The sequence below is a fragment of the Desmodus rotundus genome, chromosome 2, assembly GCF_022682495.2.
Source record: "Desmodus rotundus isolate HL8 chromosome 2, HLdesRot8A.1, whole genome shotgun sequence".
In the NCBI taxonomy this organism is placed as follows: Eukaryota; Metazoa; Chordata; class Mammalia; order Chiroptera; family Phyllostomidae; genus Desmodus; species Desmodus rotundus.
In genome coordinates this window covers 97,675,692-97,695,717 of record NC_071388.1, presented here as the reverse complement: position 1 = coordinate 97,695,717, position 20,026 = coordinate 97,675,692, and the positions used below count along the sequence as shown (strand labels likewise).

General features: G+C 40.3%; 1 protein-coding gene across 3 annotated transcripts in view; it reads left to right on the top strand.

Moving 5' to 3' along the window:
* The first annotated feature begins 10,312 nt into the window (after positions 1–10,312).
* The window catches only part of GPR156 (G protein-coupled receptor 156), a 100,671-nt gene continuing 90,957 nt past the window's right edge, over positions 10,313–20,026 (top strand). The window contains exon 1 of one of the 3 annotated variants that reach the window (XM_045186069.2): positions 10,313–10,390. The gene's annotated coding sequence lies outside the window, so the exon portion shown is untranslated. The remainder of the gene's footprint in view (positions 10,391–20,026) is intronic. The other 2 variants (XM_024578187.3, XM_053918413.1) reach the window with 2 other exon arrangements.

Sequence of the window (20,026 nt, the reverse complement as noted above, 5' to 3'; positions counted from 1 at the left end):
TTTTATAAATAGAAAAAAGATTTTTGAAGCATTTCATATGATATATGTGTGTATGAGAACATAATATGCATAGCAAAAAGCCTGAAAGAATATCAAAATGTTAGCAGTGGTTATTTCTGGGTGGTAAGATTAGAGCTGATTTTGTATTTTGTTATTTTTGCTATTTAATATTCTTTGAGATTTTTTAAATAAACAAATTGTTATATAGCGAGAGAAGTTGAAACTGCTTTAAATTTTAGGATTTTCCTTTAGTTTTCATTCCTAATGATTCCAAATGCCCCGCCCAGGGCTTGCCCACAGTTCCTACGTTCCCACTGAGGAATGCAGCTTCTCACAGGTAGAGGCAGCTTAGTTCAAAGCAAAAAAGACAAAGAAGCCCATTCACAAAAGATCACAGATTTTATGACTCTATATGGAAGCCCAGACTAGGGTAATCTACATATAGAGAAAGTAGACTAGTGGTTGCTTAGGGCTGAAGAGTAGGGGGGATGAGTATGGGGCGGGGGTGGGGTGGTGGTAAAGAGTGATAGCTAAAGAGTACGGGGTTTCCTTTTTTTAACTTATATATATTTTTTGTTTTATGCCATTTATATTAGAGAATATATGGTATAGTCGTCTAATAGAATTTTAGATTTCAAGAAAGCTCTTCAACCATCTGAGCCATGCTGCTCATCATTCCCATTTCCGAGATGAGGAAACAGCAGTCAGAGAAGGAGCGGAGTGCGCTGTTGCATGGCTTGCAAGTGCAGGCCAGAAGCCTGTCTGCCTCGCAGTCCACACGCTTCCTGCGCTGTGACTTTTAGATGTGTTGGAGATAGGCTGGAAGCGACCTTTCTTCCCAAGGGCTGCTTTACCATACGCCCTCTTTTAAAAAAAATGTAGTAAAATATGTGTAACAAACTTTACTAATTGCACCATTTTGAAGTGTACAGTTCTGTAGCATTAAGCACATTCACATTTTTTGTGCAATCATCCCCACCATCCCTCTCCAGAACTTTTCATCTTCCCCACTGGAACTCTACACTCATTAAAAATAACTCCCCATTTTCCCTCCCCCTCCCTCCGACCCCTGGCGACCACCATTCTGCTTCTATTAATATGAATTGACTACTCTAGGTCCCTCATATAAGTGGAATCATACAATATTTATCATTTTGTGACTGGCTCATTTCACTTAGCATAATGTTTTCAAGGTTCACACATGAGTGAGACTTTCATTCCTTTTAAAGACCTAAATACTATATTTTGGTTTTCCACTTATCTGGTGATGGACACTTTGGTTGCTTCCACTTTTTTTTTTTTGCCTGTTGCAAATACTGCTGGCATAAATACAAGTATACGGATACCTGTTTGGGTCCCTGCTTTCAATTCTTTAGGGCAGCAATTTTTAACCAGTGTGTTGTGGCACCCTAGTGTGCTGAAAGAATTTTTAAAACATGCAATACCTAACTATTTAGTCAGGGACACTCCCCTTTTTCCCCTTAGATTGTCAAATAAAAAATGACAACAGCAAAGACAATAATAGCTGTCCAGGGTGAATGAATCAAAATTATACCTATATTTTTTTGTCAGATAGGCAAAAACTATAGTATATATTTTGGTGTGCCATAGAATTTTAGTAATTAGTTTACGTGTGCCATGAGACAAAAAAGGTTGAAAATCGCTGCTTTAGGGTATACACACAAGATTGGAATTGCTGGATCACATGTAATTCTCCATTCCATCCTCACCAGCTGAGGTATCTTAAGGTAATAAAATTACCTTAAAATCGACTGTGGTGATGGTTGCACATATCTGTGAAAGTATTGTATTAAAAACTACTGAGTTGTGTAGTTTAAATGGGTGAATTGTGTACTACTTGAGTAAATACACCTGATTTGTTTTGTTAGTGATTTTTCTCAGCATTTTTTAAAAGATTTCATTTATTTATTTTTAGAGAGAGGGGAGGGAGGGAGAAAGAAAGGGAGAGAAACATCAGTGTGTGGTTGCCTCTTGCGGGCCTCTCACCCGGGACCTGGTCTGCAACCCAGGCATGTGCCCTGACTAGAAATCAAACCTGCAACCCTTTGGTTTACAGGCCAGCAGTCAATCCACTGAGCCACACCAGCCAGGGCCTCATTTTTTTTTTTAAGTGAAAAAGACATAGGCTGAGCCCTTCTCAACGTTCATCCCCAAGAAGAACCAGCAAACTTCCCAACCTCAAAATACTGGTTGTTTTTGTCAACTGTGCTAGATTCTGGACATCTAGTTTCGGGGAATCTGGTGCTTATTAAAACTCTCCCTCTGGTTACAGTGCATTATACATTTGGTGATGAATGTGGGTTGAAGAATGTCCATTTTATTATTTTAATTATTATAATGTTTACTTCTGTTTCCCACAGGTGTTCTCCTTTGTATCTTGTTCCTGCCTGTCCTGTGGAACGCACTGTCTGACAAGTGAGGCCTAGGAGGCAGGTTCCGGGCTAAGACTCATAATGGCAACCCTTTCCAATGGCCTCCGATCATCCTAGCAAGCACCAACAAAAGATGTCTCGTACCTTTTAAAGGTTTGTTGGGGGTTGAAAAGGCAACCTTAGAATCATTTAGGTGCATGACTGTAACATCAAAAAACACAAACAACCTAACAATAATCTACTAATTACTGTGACTCAGTCTCTGTGGTTCACAAAGACCAGTGTCCACACATGTAAGGACCAGGAATCTTCCCACTCACTTTTAAAGAAATTATTTAATTTGTTTTTCTGAAACAGTTCATTACTCACTGTGTTATTGAAATTCTGGAGTACATCTGACCTTCTCATTCAAAGATGATGCTGTTGCTGCTTTTATTTCTTGGGATGAATTTTTCACATTGACATCATCTTTAAGTTTTCCAGGTATGCTTCTAGTGCCCACATGACTATTCACTTCATCTCTATGAACTTCTTCATTTTAAAATGAGAAAGTTAAAGTAGAATGTCTCTAGGGTCTTTGCCAGTCAGTAATTGTTTACTGAGTAAATTCTAGAAGAAAGTATTTATTTGGGGGACATTTTCCTTCTCTTAAGGAGTTTAGCCTCTATTAAGACCGCTTCTCCCCTTTCTTTAACCCAGAGTCACAACACTTAACCATTAGGCTCTACTGCCTCTGATTAGGCTTGCAACCAAGAAACCACACAATGTAGTTCCAATTTACCTGTCTAGTTATTTTCCGTTGCTCTCCTAAATGATCCATCCAGTCCTATCAACATGGACTGCTTGCTTTGATTCCCAACTCCAGGCTTAACCTCATACTATTTCCTCTACCTGGATTATCTTTCCTAGCTCTGCCCTTTGAAATGCTATTGTTCTTAGACTAGGTGGAGTTCCCCTTTCTCTGTGAAGATTTCCCTGTAGGGGCCTTAAAAACAGAAACCATAACATATTTCTGTATCCTCAGCTTCTGTCATTAAACCTTAAGCCAAAAATGATTTAACAATACTTATGATAATATCCTCATTTGAATTGTCATCTGTGCAAATGGCTTATCTCTACCACAAAACTACAAATTTGTTGAGGGCAGGGGCCATATACATAATTCTTTAACTTCCTTATTGTTCCTAGCAATGATGGACACCAAAAATTAGAGTTCGAGAATGAGAACCACATCCCTATTGCTTCTGTGTTATGAGCCACACAAATATCAATTCAGGAATCAGACAATAATCCAAATACCAGCCTTTTATGGTAATGCTAGATTGGAGAAAGCCTGTATTGGGGGGTCAAAATAAATTTCACACTCCTCCCCAAATTGAACTTAATTATAGGCAGAACTTGTACAACCACAGGCCATCTATAGAAGCAGGGTCTGCTCCAGCTAGTCTACAATACAAAGAAGAAAAGAATGCACACCTGTGGGCAGCATCATCCCAAAAGAAAGCCAAGGAGGGACTTGGCCAAATAAATAAGATTTCCAACTTTTTTCATTTCATGGCATACATAAACTAATTACTAAAATTCTGCAGCACACCAAAAAATGTATTTTTTGCCAATCTGACAAAAAAAATAGGTATAATTTTGATTCATTCATACAGCCATTCATTCATGTTGGCTGTTGTCATTTTTTAACTTAACAATCTAAGGGAAAAGAGGTCCATGCCCCTGACTAAATAGTCAGGTATTGTATGTTTTAAAAACTCTTGTGGCCCACTGGTTGAAAATTGTTTATATAAACCATTCTACCTTCCATAAGACACACAAGTGGGAGGTAAATCTAAAAACGATTGCAGCTTTCTCCCTAACACGTCTGAGAAAGCAGACAAATTATGTTTTGGACCAAGCTAAGAAAACATGGAGAGGAAGAGGTTGGTATCCCCTACATTTGATACATTTTTGTGGAAAAATAATAACAAAACAATAAATGCCATTCTGACAATAGTCCATTTTTTTAAACTTAAAAAAAAATTTTATTTATTTTTAGAGAGAGAGAAAGGGAGGAAGAAAGAGAGGGAGAAACATTGATCTGAGAGAGATACATTAATCAGTTGCCTCTCACATGCCCTTACCTGGGGACCTGGCCCCACAACCCAGGCATGTGCCCTGACTGGGAATCGAACCAGTGGCCTTTCAGTTCATAGGCCAGCACTCAATCCACTGACCCACACCAGCCAGAGCAATAGTCCATTTTTTGAATGTACCATTCACAAACTATCTGTAGCCTTGTAGGTACCAGTAGGAGTTGGAGCCAGCCTTTGGAGGCCAATCTGAGGCCAGGCAGGGAACATCTCAGGAATTTGAGCTGTGTGCTGAGTCTCAATGTCTGACGCTACTGGTTGGTTAAAGAGGGTGAGGCCTGTGGATTCTAGTGGCTTTTAGGTCAATTCTAAGGTAAAAATTCTGGAGCATTATTTTAAATTCCAAGTGGAACAAAATGAGAAGGGAGTCAAGATGAGGAGCCAAGAGCGTAAAGAATAGTGGTTACCTTTTCCATGAGAAGGGTTAGCATGGGTTACAGGAAGGTGGGGCCTTTAGGGCTTATACTGGTCAGAGTTCCAGTGCTAATTCCATTCCATTGACTCAGTGTTCTGTGTCTCAGATAATAGCATGAGAGACTGTACAGCAAGAATAATGGCTCTGCCTATAGCAAACATCACACCTGCCAGTGTGACACAGGAGTTCCCTTCCTTGTGATCTGCCTTGGCTTCCCAACTCCACTTAAGTAGAGTCAATTATGTCACAAACAATTCAGGCAGAAATTTTATCTTCAGAAGTTTTCTGTTAAAATATGCATGGGGGTATTCTCTAGCCCTCTGCAAGTTCCCTGTAGTAATATCTCAATTTATAATTCAGGTGGCTGCCTGAGTTATTCCAGTTTATGAGACACTTCACAAGTTACTCTCAAGTAATAGCCCAGAGTAATGTTAATACCTATATTTAAAAGTCCCCAAAAGTTTGGGAACCAGCAGCTCAATTCAATTCCACATTCATTGTTGAAGGAAAATAAGTTGTAAATATGGTAAAATTATGTAATAAAAAGCTGCATAAGTTATTCTAAACATGGAAGCCATTAGGCCATTTCTCCCAAAATCAGTCATGAAACAGGAAATTTTCCATATCATTGTTATTCACCATAGTTTTATAGATTCTGGAAAATGCAGTAAGATGAGAAAAAAATGTAATTGTAACAAATACTGGGAAGATATTAAATTATTTATTTTTGATGTAATTATCTAGATTTTCAGAAGACTGTTAAAAACATAATGGAGTAAAATAGAATTGGGTAAGATGGCTCTATATCAGAGTTTCTTTTCTATATAAGCCAACTCTGTATGAGGAAATACTCCCCTCAAAACAGTGACAAACCATAAAATGCTTAGTAATAAGTTAATGAGAAAGGGAATAGCAGAGTAAGAACCTTCCAAAATAGCAAAGTAAGTCCTTCCGTAAGATCAACACCTTTATAAAAGTGACAAGAACAATGAATAAACATTTTTTAATCAACTTTTTCAGAACTGTGGAAATTAATCAAAAGACTGAAACAATCTGAAGATCATTTACTCACATAAAATGGCGGAATTATAATAAAAACAGCAAGTTTGTGGCATTTTAACTTATTCTATTTAAATCTGCCTCTATTCTATTTAAATCAAACCCTGGTTCTGCAGTATTCTGAAAAACCAACAGTTTCACAACTGTGATAGCTATGGAAAACAGTAGTCTAGCAGCCACTGAAGGGATCATAATGGATTTGGAGCTCCCTAAAAGTCCCAAGAGAATAGTCAATATTTGACCATCTGGCAGCTCCCTGGAAAAGCCCCATCCACAGGGCTTATCTTTTTAAAAAAATTATTATTTTTATTTTTAAAGTAAGGGGAATGGAGGAAGTAAGAGAGGGAGAGAAACATTGATGTGAGAAAGAAACATCAACTGGATGTGTCTTTAACCAACTGAGCCACACAAGTCAGGGCTCATAGGGGTTAACTTTATTTGACCTAACTCAGACCTTGGTCACTGAGAAACTCTCTATCCCCAGGGTGTCTGTAAAAACAATCAGTGACAATTTTTTAACATACAGCTATCTGAGGCAGCAATACCAGCACCACCAGTTTGGGCTAACAAGAGGCTCATCAAAAAAAACCCAACCAACCAACCAAACAAAAAAAAAACCTTAAAAGAAAAGTCTGGAGAATAAGAAGTCCATAGGGGAATTTGAAAGATCCAAAATGTTCCTGGAGATATTGAAAGCAAAGTGCACATGCAGTGCTTCGTTCATACCCAGAAATATCTCATCTCTGGCTGACCTAGAGGTTCTGAAAAGCAGGAGAAGGCAGAGTTGTAAACTGCTGGATTATTGAAGTCCCGACCCAACACACACACACATAGCACCTTAGCAAAGAATAAGAAACCTATTGGTTCAAGGCAGTTAAGGAAATCTCTGTTCAATGATTAGCTGACTACTAAGCTAACTTAGCAGAAACTTCAGTGGCTGCATAGAAAAAAGAACACGGACTATACAAAATAATTTCAGGAAAGTCACTAAACAAGCAAACAATAGCAGCAGCTGCAATAAAAAATAACAAAAAGAGACAACAAATCATACGGTTGTTGGAGCAATCTGATTGACAGACTTGTCACATTATATAATTTAAAGTGTCCTGCTCCTCAACCAAAAGTTATGAGACACACAGAGAAATAGGAAAGTATGGCCCATACATAGGAGGGAAACAAAAGCAGTCAATAAAAGTTGCCCTTAAGGAAACCCAGATTTTAGACTTACTGGACAAGTCTTTCAAATCAGGAATTATACATATGTTCAAGTAATTAGAGGAAATCATTTGTAAATAGTTAAAAGAAAGTATGAGAAGGATGTCTCCAAAAATAAAGCACATCAATAAAAAGACAGAAATTATAAAAAAGGACCAAGTAGAAATTGTTGATTTGAAAATTATGAAAACTGAAATGACAAATTTACTACAGGAGCTTTAACAGGTAAAAAGGATCAGCAAATGTGAAGATAGGTGAATTAAGATAATCCAGTCTGAAAAACAGAAAGAAGGAAAAAGATAAATGAACAAAGTTTCAAAGATTTGTGTGACACCATCCAGTGTACCAACATAAGCATAATGTGAGTCTCATAAGGAGATGAGAGAGGAAAGGGCAAAAACCATATTTGAAGGAATAATAGCTGAAAATGTACCAAATTTGATGAAAAGCATTAATTTACAGATACAAGAAGCTCAAAAAATTTTAGGTACAATAAGCACAAAGATATCCACACCCATACACATCATACTCAAACTGTAGAAAACCAAAGACTCATCCTTTCAAGCAGAAAGAGAAAGAAATGGCTCTTCACATACAAGGAATCCTCAATAAGATTAATGGCTGATTTTTCATCAGAAACTGTGGACACCAGAAGGCAGTAGGATGACCTATATAAAGTGCTCAAAGGAAAAAAACTATTAACCAAGAATTCTGTATTTTTGTCTTTCCAAGAAAAAAAGAGAGAGAGAGAGAGAGAGAACGAGTTTGTGACTAGCAGACATGCCCCCAAACAAATGCTAAAGGGAGTCCTTTAGGCTGAAATAAAAGAACACTACACAGTAGCTGGAATCCAGCTTTAATAAAAAAGTAGCTTTATTTATGAAGAAATAAAGAGTACTGGTAAACATAACTACATAGGTAAATATATAAGGCAGTATAAATGCATTTTTCATTTTAACTCTTCTATCTGATATCAAAGACAATTACATAAAACAGTAATCAGTTATAAAACTGTGTTGATAGGTTTATAATATATAAAATAATACAAATAATATTTATTTGAAAATAATAGCACAAAAGAGGGAGGAAGAAATGGAGCTATATTGAAGCAAAATTTTGTATGCTATTGAAATTAACTTGGTATTACTTCAAATTAGATTATTAATTTTTTTAGAGAGGGAAAGGGAGAGAGAGGGAGAGAGAGAGAGAGAGATGGAGAGAGACACCAAGGGAGACATCGATTTCATTGTTCTACTTATGTACGCATTCATTGGTTGCTTCTTGTATATGCTCTCACCAAAAATTGAACCCACAACATTAGCATATTGGGAGGATGCTCTAACCAACTGAGCTATCCAGCCAGGGTCGAGACTGTATTCTAATTGCAGAGAGGCACTCCACAAATTTGTGTGCAGGGGGTGCAGGGAATATTTTGTTTCTTTTGTCAGGAGAGTGTTAGGTCTGTGTTGGGGATGGGGAGAGCCAGGAGGCAAGAACACCAGTTAGGAAACTATTAAAATGATTCATCCTAAGGTGATCAAATGCTAACAAGAGTAGCCATGTGAGAACACAGTGGAGGGGGAAATTTTCAGAAACACTTCTAAGGTAAATAGGGCAGGCCTTGGTGGAAGATGGAAAATGGTCTGTGCCTGGCAACTGAGGTTAGGGATACTCTAACATAGGAAAGAGAATACTGGGATTGGAGGTGGGAACCACATTCAAAGAAAGATTCCACTATCTTACAGAATATAGAGGGGATGTGTGAATAATGGGCTAAGTAAGAGCCCATAGAGAAGTTCTGAGGGATTGAAAGATCACAGAGATCAGAAGGGCAAATCCTAAATCTAGAACCATAGAACTGAAATCTACTCCTGATCTCTGAAGTCAGCTATCCTAACAAACAGAGGAACCCACAAGCTGTCTTCATGAGAGCAATCTCTAGGAGGACGTTAAATCCTTTCCCGTACCCCTACTCCTACCAACCCCCCAGTCCCTGGTTTTCTGCAAGTTCCAAATGAATGGGTCTGCCCGTATAGAATAAGGGCTCTGCAAAGAGTCCTGGGTAAAATTGCAGACACAATTCTTGCTCTTGGGAAATCCAGCTTTTTGCTCACTGCCTTGAGGAAACCCTTGGCTATCCCTCTTTCTTCCTCTTATTTTTCCTCTTGTTGAACTTTTCTGTGAGAATTCTTTTGGGTAAGACACCTCATGTCGCTACTGTCCTTTTGGAGTGGGAGTGGCCCCACCTGGTTTTCCTCCCATACCACCTCACCAGTCAAAGAGTTTCCTCAACACAGTTGTAAAAATGTAGCATTTCCCAACCAGCATAAAATAAATGAAAATACGAAAAGTACAGGTTCCAGCGACCTTTTCCAGATCTCTCACCCTATGACTTCTTCAGGGTGTCACACAAACAACGGCTCACGCATAGTTTCAATGAGTGGACATCTGTTTGTGGTTTCCTCTTAGCATTCCTGGAAAAAGTAGTATTCTTGTCTTTCTGATTATAAAAGTACAAGCTCAACGTAAAGAATTTAGAAAGTCCAGATAGTATAAAATAAAAACACTAATTGGTAATTCCACCCCAGAAATACAAAATGAACATTTGCATGGAATCCTTCCAGTTTTGTTACTGGCCTGTTGGGGATCCAAGCCTAAGGCTCCCCGGCCATCTCCTGGGGCAGCCGCTAGCCGGAGGCTCTGGAAAGGTCGCCGCAGGGAGGCACAGACGAGGGAGGGTCGGAGCAGGACGCCTGGAGGCGGGGCTGTCCCCAAGGGCTCAGCAGCGGAGCAAGGAGGAAGATGGGCTCAGTTGATTGACAGCCTGGCGAGTTGGTCGGTGGGTCCCGGAGACGTTCAGGTCGTTACGGGGCTCCCAGGCTGCGCCTGTCCGGAAGCGCAGCGTGAGGAGGAGCCGCGGGAGAGGCGGGTGCGCAGCCCGGCCTCGGCCCAGCTGGAGGCTTCCCTGCTGGGCTCAGCACGCTCGCGCACACCGCAGAGGAGGCGCCGCCGTCCAGCCGCCTCCACGCCCAGCTGGTGGCGCAGAGATGGGCGCGGCTCCCGGCCCTAGCCCTGCCCACGTCCTTGCCAGTCCCTTCCAGACCCGCAAATCCACGAAAGACCCGGGCAGCGTGGACTTGACGCTTCTCGGCGGTCGGGGACCGGGTGAGGTGAGCAACGCACCCTTGAACTTGTCCCCAGTCTGCCTTGCAGGGGGACATTAACCGTAGAGTGCTAGGTGGCAGGTAGGATGGGCTCCCTCACCGGGACTGTGAAGTCCTCACTGCAGAAAGTTTTATTGCACTGCCGTCTGTCGAACTGCTTTGTTCTGAGCTGAGGAGAATGGCCCGGGAGGTGCAGCATCCTTGCGCCCTGGCAAGCAACAGTTTCCAAGTTAGCTCTTTCAGAAACTAGGGGCCACTTGTTAGAACTCTATGTTTGAATGGTTTAAATCTAGGTATACATGCGCTTCTGCAGAAAACGACCTTGAAGTTTTTCTGTAGAATCGAGTTCCGTTGTTAACATTTCAGAATAAAAATCTTTGGGGAGAGGTCATGGCATGATGCTCTAACTCTTCCCTTTGTTGGTTTTCTAGATAAGTGTGTCCGTGAATAGGCAAATTACACCCTACCTAAAATGAAATGTCTTTCCTGGTGTATCCTTTAAACGGGGATATGGAGGATTACATTAAGTTATTGCATCCTTGCATAAACGTGAAAGATTATCAGGTGGGGATTAAAAAATGGGGAAATGGTTGATATGTATCAGGCCGCAAGGCCTGCAGAGGAAAATCAAGTTTTCTCTACCGGTGGTGAAATACAGCATAGAAGGCTTCCCTGAAGCCTGGGTAGCAGCCTAGCTTGCAAAAACTAGCTTTTTCCTTTGCTGCAGTTGTAGCAAACCGGTGTGCAGATAAATGGCTGAGGAAGTGACTGTATATAGTGTAAGGCAGTTTGAGTCAGGACAATAAAATGCCTTGGCAGGTTTTGCTTGAGTTAGGGATCTCTTGGGGGCGGGGTGGTCTCTCTGGTTCCCATTTTGTAAGCCTAATTCCACCTCAGGGCCACTACAGTCTCTGGAGTGCTGCCTATATTTCCCCCTTCTCTTCTACCACCAGCTTTTAGCTTCTCCCTGTTCCATAACAAAGTCTAGAATTGAGCCTGGTCAGAGGCAGAGTTATGGTAGCCTGGGGATAGAGAACTCGTGAAAGCAGAATTGTGGTCTAGGGGAGATCCAGAGGGTGGGTGGGATGAACCACTGGCTTCCAGCCTAGAAAGCTCTCTAAAGAGTGTGAGAATAATGATGAGGGAAAGAAATTATCTGGGAGGGACAGTAGGTGCTTAACAGTTTGTTTCTTGCAGAGGGTTTTAATATTTTGTTGTTGTTTGAACATAAGAGCATTTCCAGATGGGGCTGGGGAAGTATGAGGACTTCTCTGAAAAGTACCCTCCCATTCACATGTTATTCAACTCCCTTATAGGTTTTCAAAGAGTAACTGGGAACAAGGGGAGAGGGGAAAGAAGTGCTGAGGCTCTGACATGCCATGAGACCATGGAAAGTGGACAGTCTGGGGCAGAGAAGTTGGATTTGGAAGCTGAAAGAAATGTTCTAATTTTAGTTAAATATCGGAGCCCTCATTTTGCAGAAAGGTGTTAAGAACCACAACATTCACATTTTGTTGTCGATAAGTTTTCTCATATAAAGTATGCAAATTCCTACTTTTGTTTCTACAGCATTTTATTATGGAAAACTTCAGACATACAGAAAAATAAACTACCTCTCTTTTTATAAACTTATAACTCTCTTGAGACATAACCTAGTTAATAAAAATCAGTTTGGGATCCAGACACTTGTGATCTGGCCCCAGACAGAGCTTGTATCAGAAGATGGTTAAGGAATAGATGTGTGAAAAATATTTAGATTTTGAGGGGAAAAATAGGGACCTAGTCTTCGATTCCCTAAGAATCTTAGACAAATCTCTTGATTGACTGCTTTTTCTCATTCTTAAAACACCAGTTGGATAACATCACTCCCCTGCTTAACACTTCAGGGGCAACCCTTACACTTTGAGTGAAATCCCGGGCTTACCAAAGCCCTATATGATCTGGCCTGTTTGACCTCATACGCTATCATTTTCCCCTCCTTTGCTTTTCCCTCTACCTGAACACTCTTCCCTCAGATACTTGCTTCTTTCTTCAATTCATTCAAATCTCTTTTCTAATGGGACCTCTCCCATGAGGCCTCCTCTGGCCTCCTGTTCCAAAACAGCCCTTTGTCACTCCCTGTTCTCTGACTCTGCTTTATTTCTTTATTGCACTTGGATTTCTAGAGTGTAAATACATATGTTTCTTTATTAATTGTCTATAATATCCCCCACTCGAATATAAGCTCCATAAGGACAAGAAATTTTGTTGTATTCATGGCTATGCTCCTGTTTGGCAGGTAAGCAATTAATAAATAATTGTTGAGTTAATTAGATAAATGCCACAAACAAGGCACTGAGTCCCATACGTGTTGCAGAACCCTTGGGAAAAATACTAGAACTCCTTTAAGGTAATTCAAGTCAATCAATATTTTATAGGTAAGTGATGATCCTAGAGATCAGTGGCTTCTTTTATCCTCACAGAACTTTTTTTTTTAATTAAACTTTTTTTATTGTTGGTCAATTGTAGTTGTCTGCATTTTCTCCCCACCCCTCCACCCCACCCCAGCCAAACCCACCTCCACCCTCCCCCTTGGTTTTGTCCATGTGTCCTTTATAGTAGTTCCTGAAAACCCCTCTCCCCACTTCCCCTCCCCACTCCCCTCTGGCTATTGTTAGATTGCTCTTAACTTCAATGTCTCTGGTTATATTTTGTTTGCTTTTTTCTTTTGTTGATTAGGTTCCAGTTAAAGGTGAGATCATATGGTATTTGTCCCTTACCGCCTGGCTTATTTCACTTAGCATAATGCTCTCCAGTTCCATCCATGCTGTTGCAAAGGGTATAAGCTCCTTCTTTCTCTCTGCTGCGTAGAATTCCATTGTGTAAATGTACCACAGTTTTTGGATCCACTCATTTGCTGATGGGCACTTCAGTTGCTTCCAGTACTTGGCTATTGTAAATTGTGCTGCTATGAACATTGGGGTGCATAGGTTCTTTTGGATTGTTGATTCAGGGTCCTTAGGGTATAATCCCAGCAGTGGAATTGCTGGGTCAAAGGGCAGTTCCATTTTTAGTTTTCTGAGGAAATTCCATAGTGTTTTCCACAGTGGCCTCACCAGTCTGCATTCCCACTAACAAAGTACTAGGGTTCCCTTTTCTCCGCATCCTCTCCAACATTTGTTTGTGGATTTGTTTCTGTTGGCCACTCTGACCGGTTATCCTCACAGAACTTCTAAGCTGAATCCTGTGCTGGAAGCAGGCCAGTTCTGAGAAATTCACATCCCAAACAAGATATGAAAATTTTCAATCTCATAAATTTCCCTATGCCCCTTTCTAGTCACTTCCACCATCAGAAGCAACTTTTGTTATGAATTCTATTATTATAGTTTTATGTTCCTGAACATCATATAAATGAATTCACATCGTATGTACCTTTATGTCTGGCTCCTTTTTTGCTGTGCATGGTGTCTGTGAGATTCGTCCACATTGTTGAGTATGTCTGTCGTTCATTTCTTTTCATTCCAAGGTGGCATTCCATCATATGAATATCAACCATGTGTTTATCCATTTTCTTATTGGTGGACGCTTGCATTCTTTCCATTTGGGGGCTATTTTGAATTAAGCTCTCATGAACATTCTTACAGGGTCTGCCTCATTTCGAGTCCTATGCATTTTCTATGAAAATCTGCTTTGTGCCCCAGTGCTGAGAGAAGTATGGCAAGGTTATGGGGGGCTGTGGCTGATGTGCAGCCTGCCTGAATCCCAGCAAGTACCTTCCCTAGACAGCTCCACTGGGTGCTGACCTGCCTCCCACTCTACAAAATGAATGTCATGCAAATCAGGGGGCCCTCTGGTGCTCTTTCAGTGTTTTTAGATCCTTACAAGAGACTCCGTGGAATGCCTGCTGCCATTGCTATTGTATTCCCCTCCCCTTCTCACCTCCCCACTCCTGTGCAAGTTGACTCTTATCAGCCACTGATCATTATGCTATTGAGTTTAAATATTAATGAATAAGAGTCTTGTTCAGAGCCTGATAAAATATTTATGTGTTTCCATGGGGCAGTGGTTTCCGTATAGACTTCTCAAGGTGTTTTTCTGAGACACTTGTTACAATTGTGAGGTACCCAGACAGAGGTAGATGATATGGCCAGAGAACATCCCATGTTTTTGAACCCCACCTTGCAGATCACGCTGCTTTGTAGGGATGGGGAAGAAGGAGCACACAGAAAAATGTGTATTAGTAGTGTCTGGATCAGGAGAAATCTGCATGTGCTGATGAAATGGATTGAAAAGAGAAGGGCCTATTTATATTGTATTACTAAAGGTGTGAATCCAGAGGGGATAGTAGGAAAGAACTTGTTAGAATGAAGGAATCAGTATTATAAGAGACACAAATTTTTTTTTTGACACTAATACAGGCAACTGTGCTGAGTGCTTTAGGTTACCACACCTGCTATGAAAATATGGAGGAAAGATTATAGGCTAGCCAGGGCTTCTCAGTGGTAGAGAAGGGTAGAGAGGGGTAGAGATCTAGGTACTTCAAGAAGAATTGTTATTTTTCTTTAAGGTAGAGTTTCCTTTTGAGTTGCGTTCTGAAGGAGGTGTGGCTCTTTGACAGGCAGCAGTAGTGTGGAAGGGCATTTCCTGAAAGACAGGACGGATTGAGCAGATATTTGAGTCAGTCAGAGTGCCGGTATGGCTTGAGTAAGGTGAAGAGGTGGGGAGGGTCAGACCAGGGCACGTTTGCAATAAGAGAAAAAGCAGAAGAGTTACAGGCCAGCTTGTCAAGGACACAGGAGTGTGGACTTTAGTCTGTTTGTCGTAGGGAACAATGTGACTTTTGACCAGAGATTGGGTTAGAGTTTGAGCAATTCTTGGGAAGTGCATCCAGCTCGGCAAGGCCTTGAGGTATTTTTATGTCCACGGCACTTTCAGAATATTCTCCTGTTCCTGTCTAGTCTAGAGACTTTGTACAGTCTACTCTAAAGAAGTTAAACAATACATTCCTGGAATTGACCAGAAACGGATCTTCCCAGCCACCTGCTTGCACCCCAGAACAATATATGTGACTCAGAACGCTCCAAGTCAAACTGAATTCCCATCTCTTTCTGGGGTCTAAGTACTCCTGTCACCTGGATCCAAATCTGGGTCAATATACTTCCTACGCAGGTTACTAAGCAACAGAGGACTAAGAGGTAAGCTGATCGATCATCCCTGCAGAACTCAGGCTTACTTTGACCAAGCTACTGGGCAGTGACTGAAGAGAGTATAGGGCACGCAGACTGATAACCTGTACACAGGACTGCCCAGCCACTTTCCACATATGTTCTTCTTTCAGATTGCAAGTTCCTATTCAATATGTCCCCAGGATATTTATTTTTTAATTCATAATGAACACAGGGAGGGAGTTGGAAGGGGTGTTAAGCCTATTAGTCATCTATACTTCGGGATGTTTGTAACAAGGAAGAGACAATTGTGGAAGTGATGGCTCTGGGGAAGTTAGTCTTCACTGCTGCAGTGAGGAGCTTTGCATGTATATAGATTAGCCAGAAAGCTCTGGAGTTCTGATGGGGAGAAGGGATGTCTTGGTGTAAGAATAGGAAAGCGCATGGGAAGGCCTCTGTGAGAAACATCAGGATTCTGCCCAGGGCTTTGCTGGTGGGAATTACTCTCTTGCTGCCATAAGTATCTATTCCAGAGTGACAGTGGGAACACCCAGGAAATAATGCTCTGGGCCTTCCCACTGCCATCTGTCTAGACTAGAATGTCAAACTGTGAGTTGGCACTGCCATCTCTCCACCCTGATTTTCCAAGGGTAACTGAGGAGACCTGGAAAAGACAGAAGCAAATGTCCTAGCTAGGGAAATAGTAAGGGCTTGAAGGTGTGGTCTGCCCAAAAGGTGTGGTGAAGGCCAGAAGTATTGGTCTGACAAGACTCCAGGCCAGCGTGGTCCTTCTTGGCTCTAATCTAGGATATTCCTGGTTTTCTGCATGATGTGGAATCTCCCCAGGGGCCACATTAGCTGTAGTATTTCCTCCAAACAGGTGAACAGAATGTGTGCTTAACTGAGTGCCTTTTCCAAAAGCACTCAATGATTCTGTGTTTGTGCCAAGGCTGGTGATGGCTGTCTGCTTTTGGATGTTAGGATAAACCCAGAAGATCAAGTAAAGAGAAAGCAGAAAAAATAATATGTAGCATGAGACAGGAAAGGGCAGAGAGTAGTGACCTACTGGGATCCTAGGTACCCAATTATCTGCGAGTGAAAAACTGGATGAAAGAAGATCAAATAACCACCCATGGGAATCTTTACCTGCAAATATCGCTGATTTCTAAGGCTGCTGGGAAGAGAAAAGAAGGGTTGAGACATGAAGGCTGCTGTCACTGTCAGTCTGAGGAATATTAACACAGGCTTGGCACAACCAGAACACGTAGCCACAGCAGAGCCGTGCAGATAGCAACAGTAATATGCTGTGCAAACCCCTTTCACCCTTCCACACACTTTCTCATTTTCATTCATAATATTAGGCATCTATGTGAGACAGTCTATACTTGCAAAGCTACACAAATGCAGACCTAATTTAAAAGATAAGTATAAAGACAAGAAGAAGCTATTCTAAAATATTACCAGTAGTGGGATTATATAAGTGATTACTTTTCTTGTTTAAACTTATCCATATTTTCCATGATTGTTATAGCAAGAATTTCTGCAGCAATCATGAAACTGTTAAGTAAAAAATCAATTAAAGAGGTTAAATAGGGAGACAGAAGAGATATGGTTTCAGGAGAGGATTGGACAGGAAGAAAAATAAGATGTTGGAAGATGAATGATCAAAAACTTAATTCATCACAAGGTGCTAGTTTCTGCATTATTTTATTTTTTAATATCAAAGATTATTTTTATTTTTATTGATGTTGATAAAATTATGTAGGTTTCAGGTTACAGTTCTATGGTACTGTAATTATTATCATTGGTATATTTCACTGTGTATTCACCACCCTGAGTCAAGTCCCCTTTTATCACCATTTATTCCTCCTTTGCCCTCTTCTACCTCCCAAACCCCCTTTCCCTCTGGTAGTTGCCATATTGTTGTCTGTGTCTATGAATTTTTTTCTTTGCTTGATCCCTTTACCTTTTTCACCCAACCCCCCAGCACCCCTCCCCTCTGACAACTGTCTGTCCTCTGTATCTATGAGTCTGTTTCTATTTTGTTTACTAGTTTATTTTGTTCATCAGATTCCACATATAAGTGAAATCAAATGGTACTTGTTTTTCTCTGACTGACTTATTTTACTTAGCGTAATATTCTCCAGGCGCATCCATGTTGTTGCAGAGGTTAAAATTTTGTTCTTTTTTATGGCCAAGTAGTATTCCGTTGTGTAAATGTACCACCACTTTTTTTATCCACTCATCTACTGTGGGCAGGCACTTGGGCTGCTTCCTAATATTGGATGTTGTAAAAAATGCTGTAGTCAATATAGGGGTGCATTTATTCTTTTGAATTAGTGTTTTAGTTTTCTTCAGATATATTCCCAGAAGTGGAATTGCTGGGTTATAATGCTTCTATTTTTAATTTTTTGTGGTAACTCCATACTGTTTTCCATAGTGGCTGCACCAGTCTATATTCCCACCAACAGTGCACAAGGGTTCCCCTTTCCTCCACATCCTCGCCAACACTTGTTTATTGATTTTCTGATGATTGTCAATTGGACAAGCGTGAGATGGTAACTCATTGTGGTTTTCACTTGCATTTCTCTGATGATTAGTGATGTTGAGCATCTTTTCATATGTCTATTGGCCATCTGTATGTCCTCTTTGGAGAAGTGTCTATTTAGGTCCTTTACCCATTTATTAATTGGTTTGTTTGTTTTTTTAGTGTTGAGTTTTATAAATTTTGGATATTGATACTTTATCAGACATATCATCGACTAATATGTTCTCCCAATCAGTGGGTTTATCTTTTTTTTGTTGATAGTTTCCTTTGCTGTGCAAAAATTTTTTAGTTTGATGTAGCCCCATTAGTTTATTTCTCTTTTATTTCCTTTGCCCAAAGAGGTATGTCACAAAAAATACTGCTCTGAGTAATGTCCAAGATTTTACTGCTTATGTTTTCTTCTAGGATTTTTGTGGTCTCAAATCTAACATTTAAGTCTTTAATCTATTTTGAGTTTATTATTATGTATGAGGCAAGAAGGTAAAAACAGACATATAGGTCAATGAAACGGAATAGAGAGCTGAGAAACAAACCCATGCCTTTATGGTCATTTAATATTTGTCGAAGAGGGCAAGAACATGTAATGGGGTAAATGTAGTCTATTCAGTAAATGGTGTTGGGGACACTGGACAGATAATTTTTTGCATATTACTTTCATTATTATTGAATATCATATATCTGTTGCCCTCCAGAAGATCTGGAAGTAATTATTAGCATGAAACCAATTGCAAATACTGGCTAAGTGTCACACCTCCAAGGCCTTAATGCCGTCCTGTGGATGACAACTGGAAGGCCCACTGCTGGCTTCCAGTGGTCCTCAAAGAATCTTCTACCGAAGTACTAACACTGAACACTTCAAACCTGAGTGACAGCATCTTTCCCACAGCATTTAATGTTTATTCCTGCAGCAGTTCGGCCATCCTTGTGCATCTCATCTCTGAAGTATGGAACAGGAGCCAACAAATAGTGAATAGTTGGAGTAGTGAGATTTTCCCAGAGAAAAGCCTGTTATGTTCTCATCCATGACTCTGCTGGCTGCTCACTGGCTCAGGAAGCTCTGTGGCTGAGGCTTTGGAGAGGCAAATGTAGTTTTCATTTCACAACTACCACCCTTTCCCAGAGCCACAGTCAAGTCTGAGCTTTAATTGGCTTCTGCTGAGGGACCCATGCTGAGGCCTCTCTCCCAGAGTGAAAGTGGCTATTTACCTCTGCCCACCAGGATCAATTTAAAGCAAATGACAGAGAACTACACTCCCCACTGGCATTACTTGCAATGTTGTTTGTAATCATTAAAGTTTCAAATTCTCTTTATATGTTAAATTTGTTACATTTTTAGATTATAAAAATAATACACACTCATTGAGGAAAGTCTAAAAAAATGTTATTATTCTCTCCCTCCTATCCCTTCCATCTTCCTGACAAAACCACTATTAAAAGTTCTGTGTGAATTCCTTCACTCCTTTTCTATGTTCAAACAAACACATATAATTATTTTCTATTTCATATGCAGATGGGCTCATATAATGCCAGTTACTCTGTTATTTGTTTCATTTGACTTATTATAGTATATATATCATTCTAGATATATATTTAATTAATTCAATTTATTACTTTTAATAGCTATTAATATTCCTTTGTGCAAAGTTCTGTAATCATCTCCATTATTTCCATATTTATAGATATTCCAGGTTTTCCTCCACTTTTTTTTAAACTACAAATTATGCCACAATAAACATTCTACATTTATCCTTATACTTTGGTTTTTATTTTCATAGGAAGCTTCCCCGAATTGGCATTTCTGGGTCAAAAAGAATACTCACAATTTTAATTCTCACTTTGGGTCTCCCGGGCGGCAGTTGTTTCCCTCCTTTTGTCTTTCCCCAGCTCCCACCGCCTTTTTGCATGGGAGCCTGTGTATTTAGGCAGGAGAGCCCTGCAGTGAGAACTCAT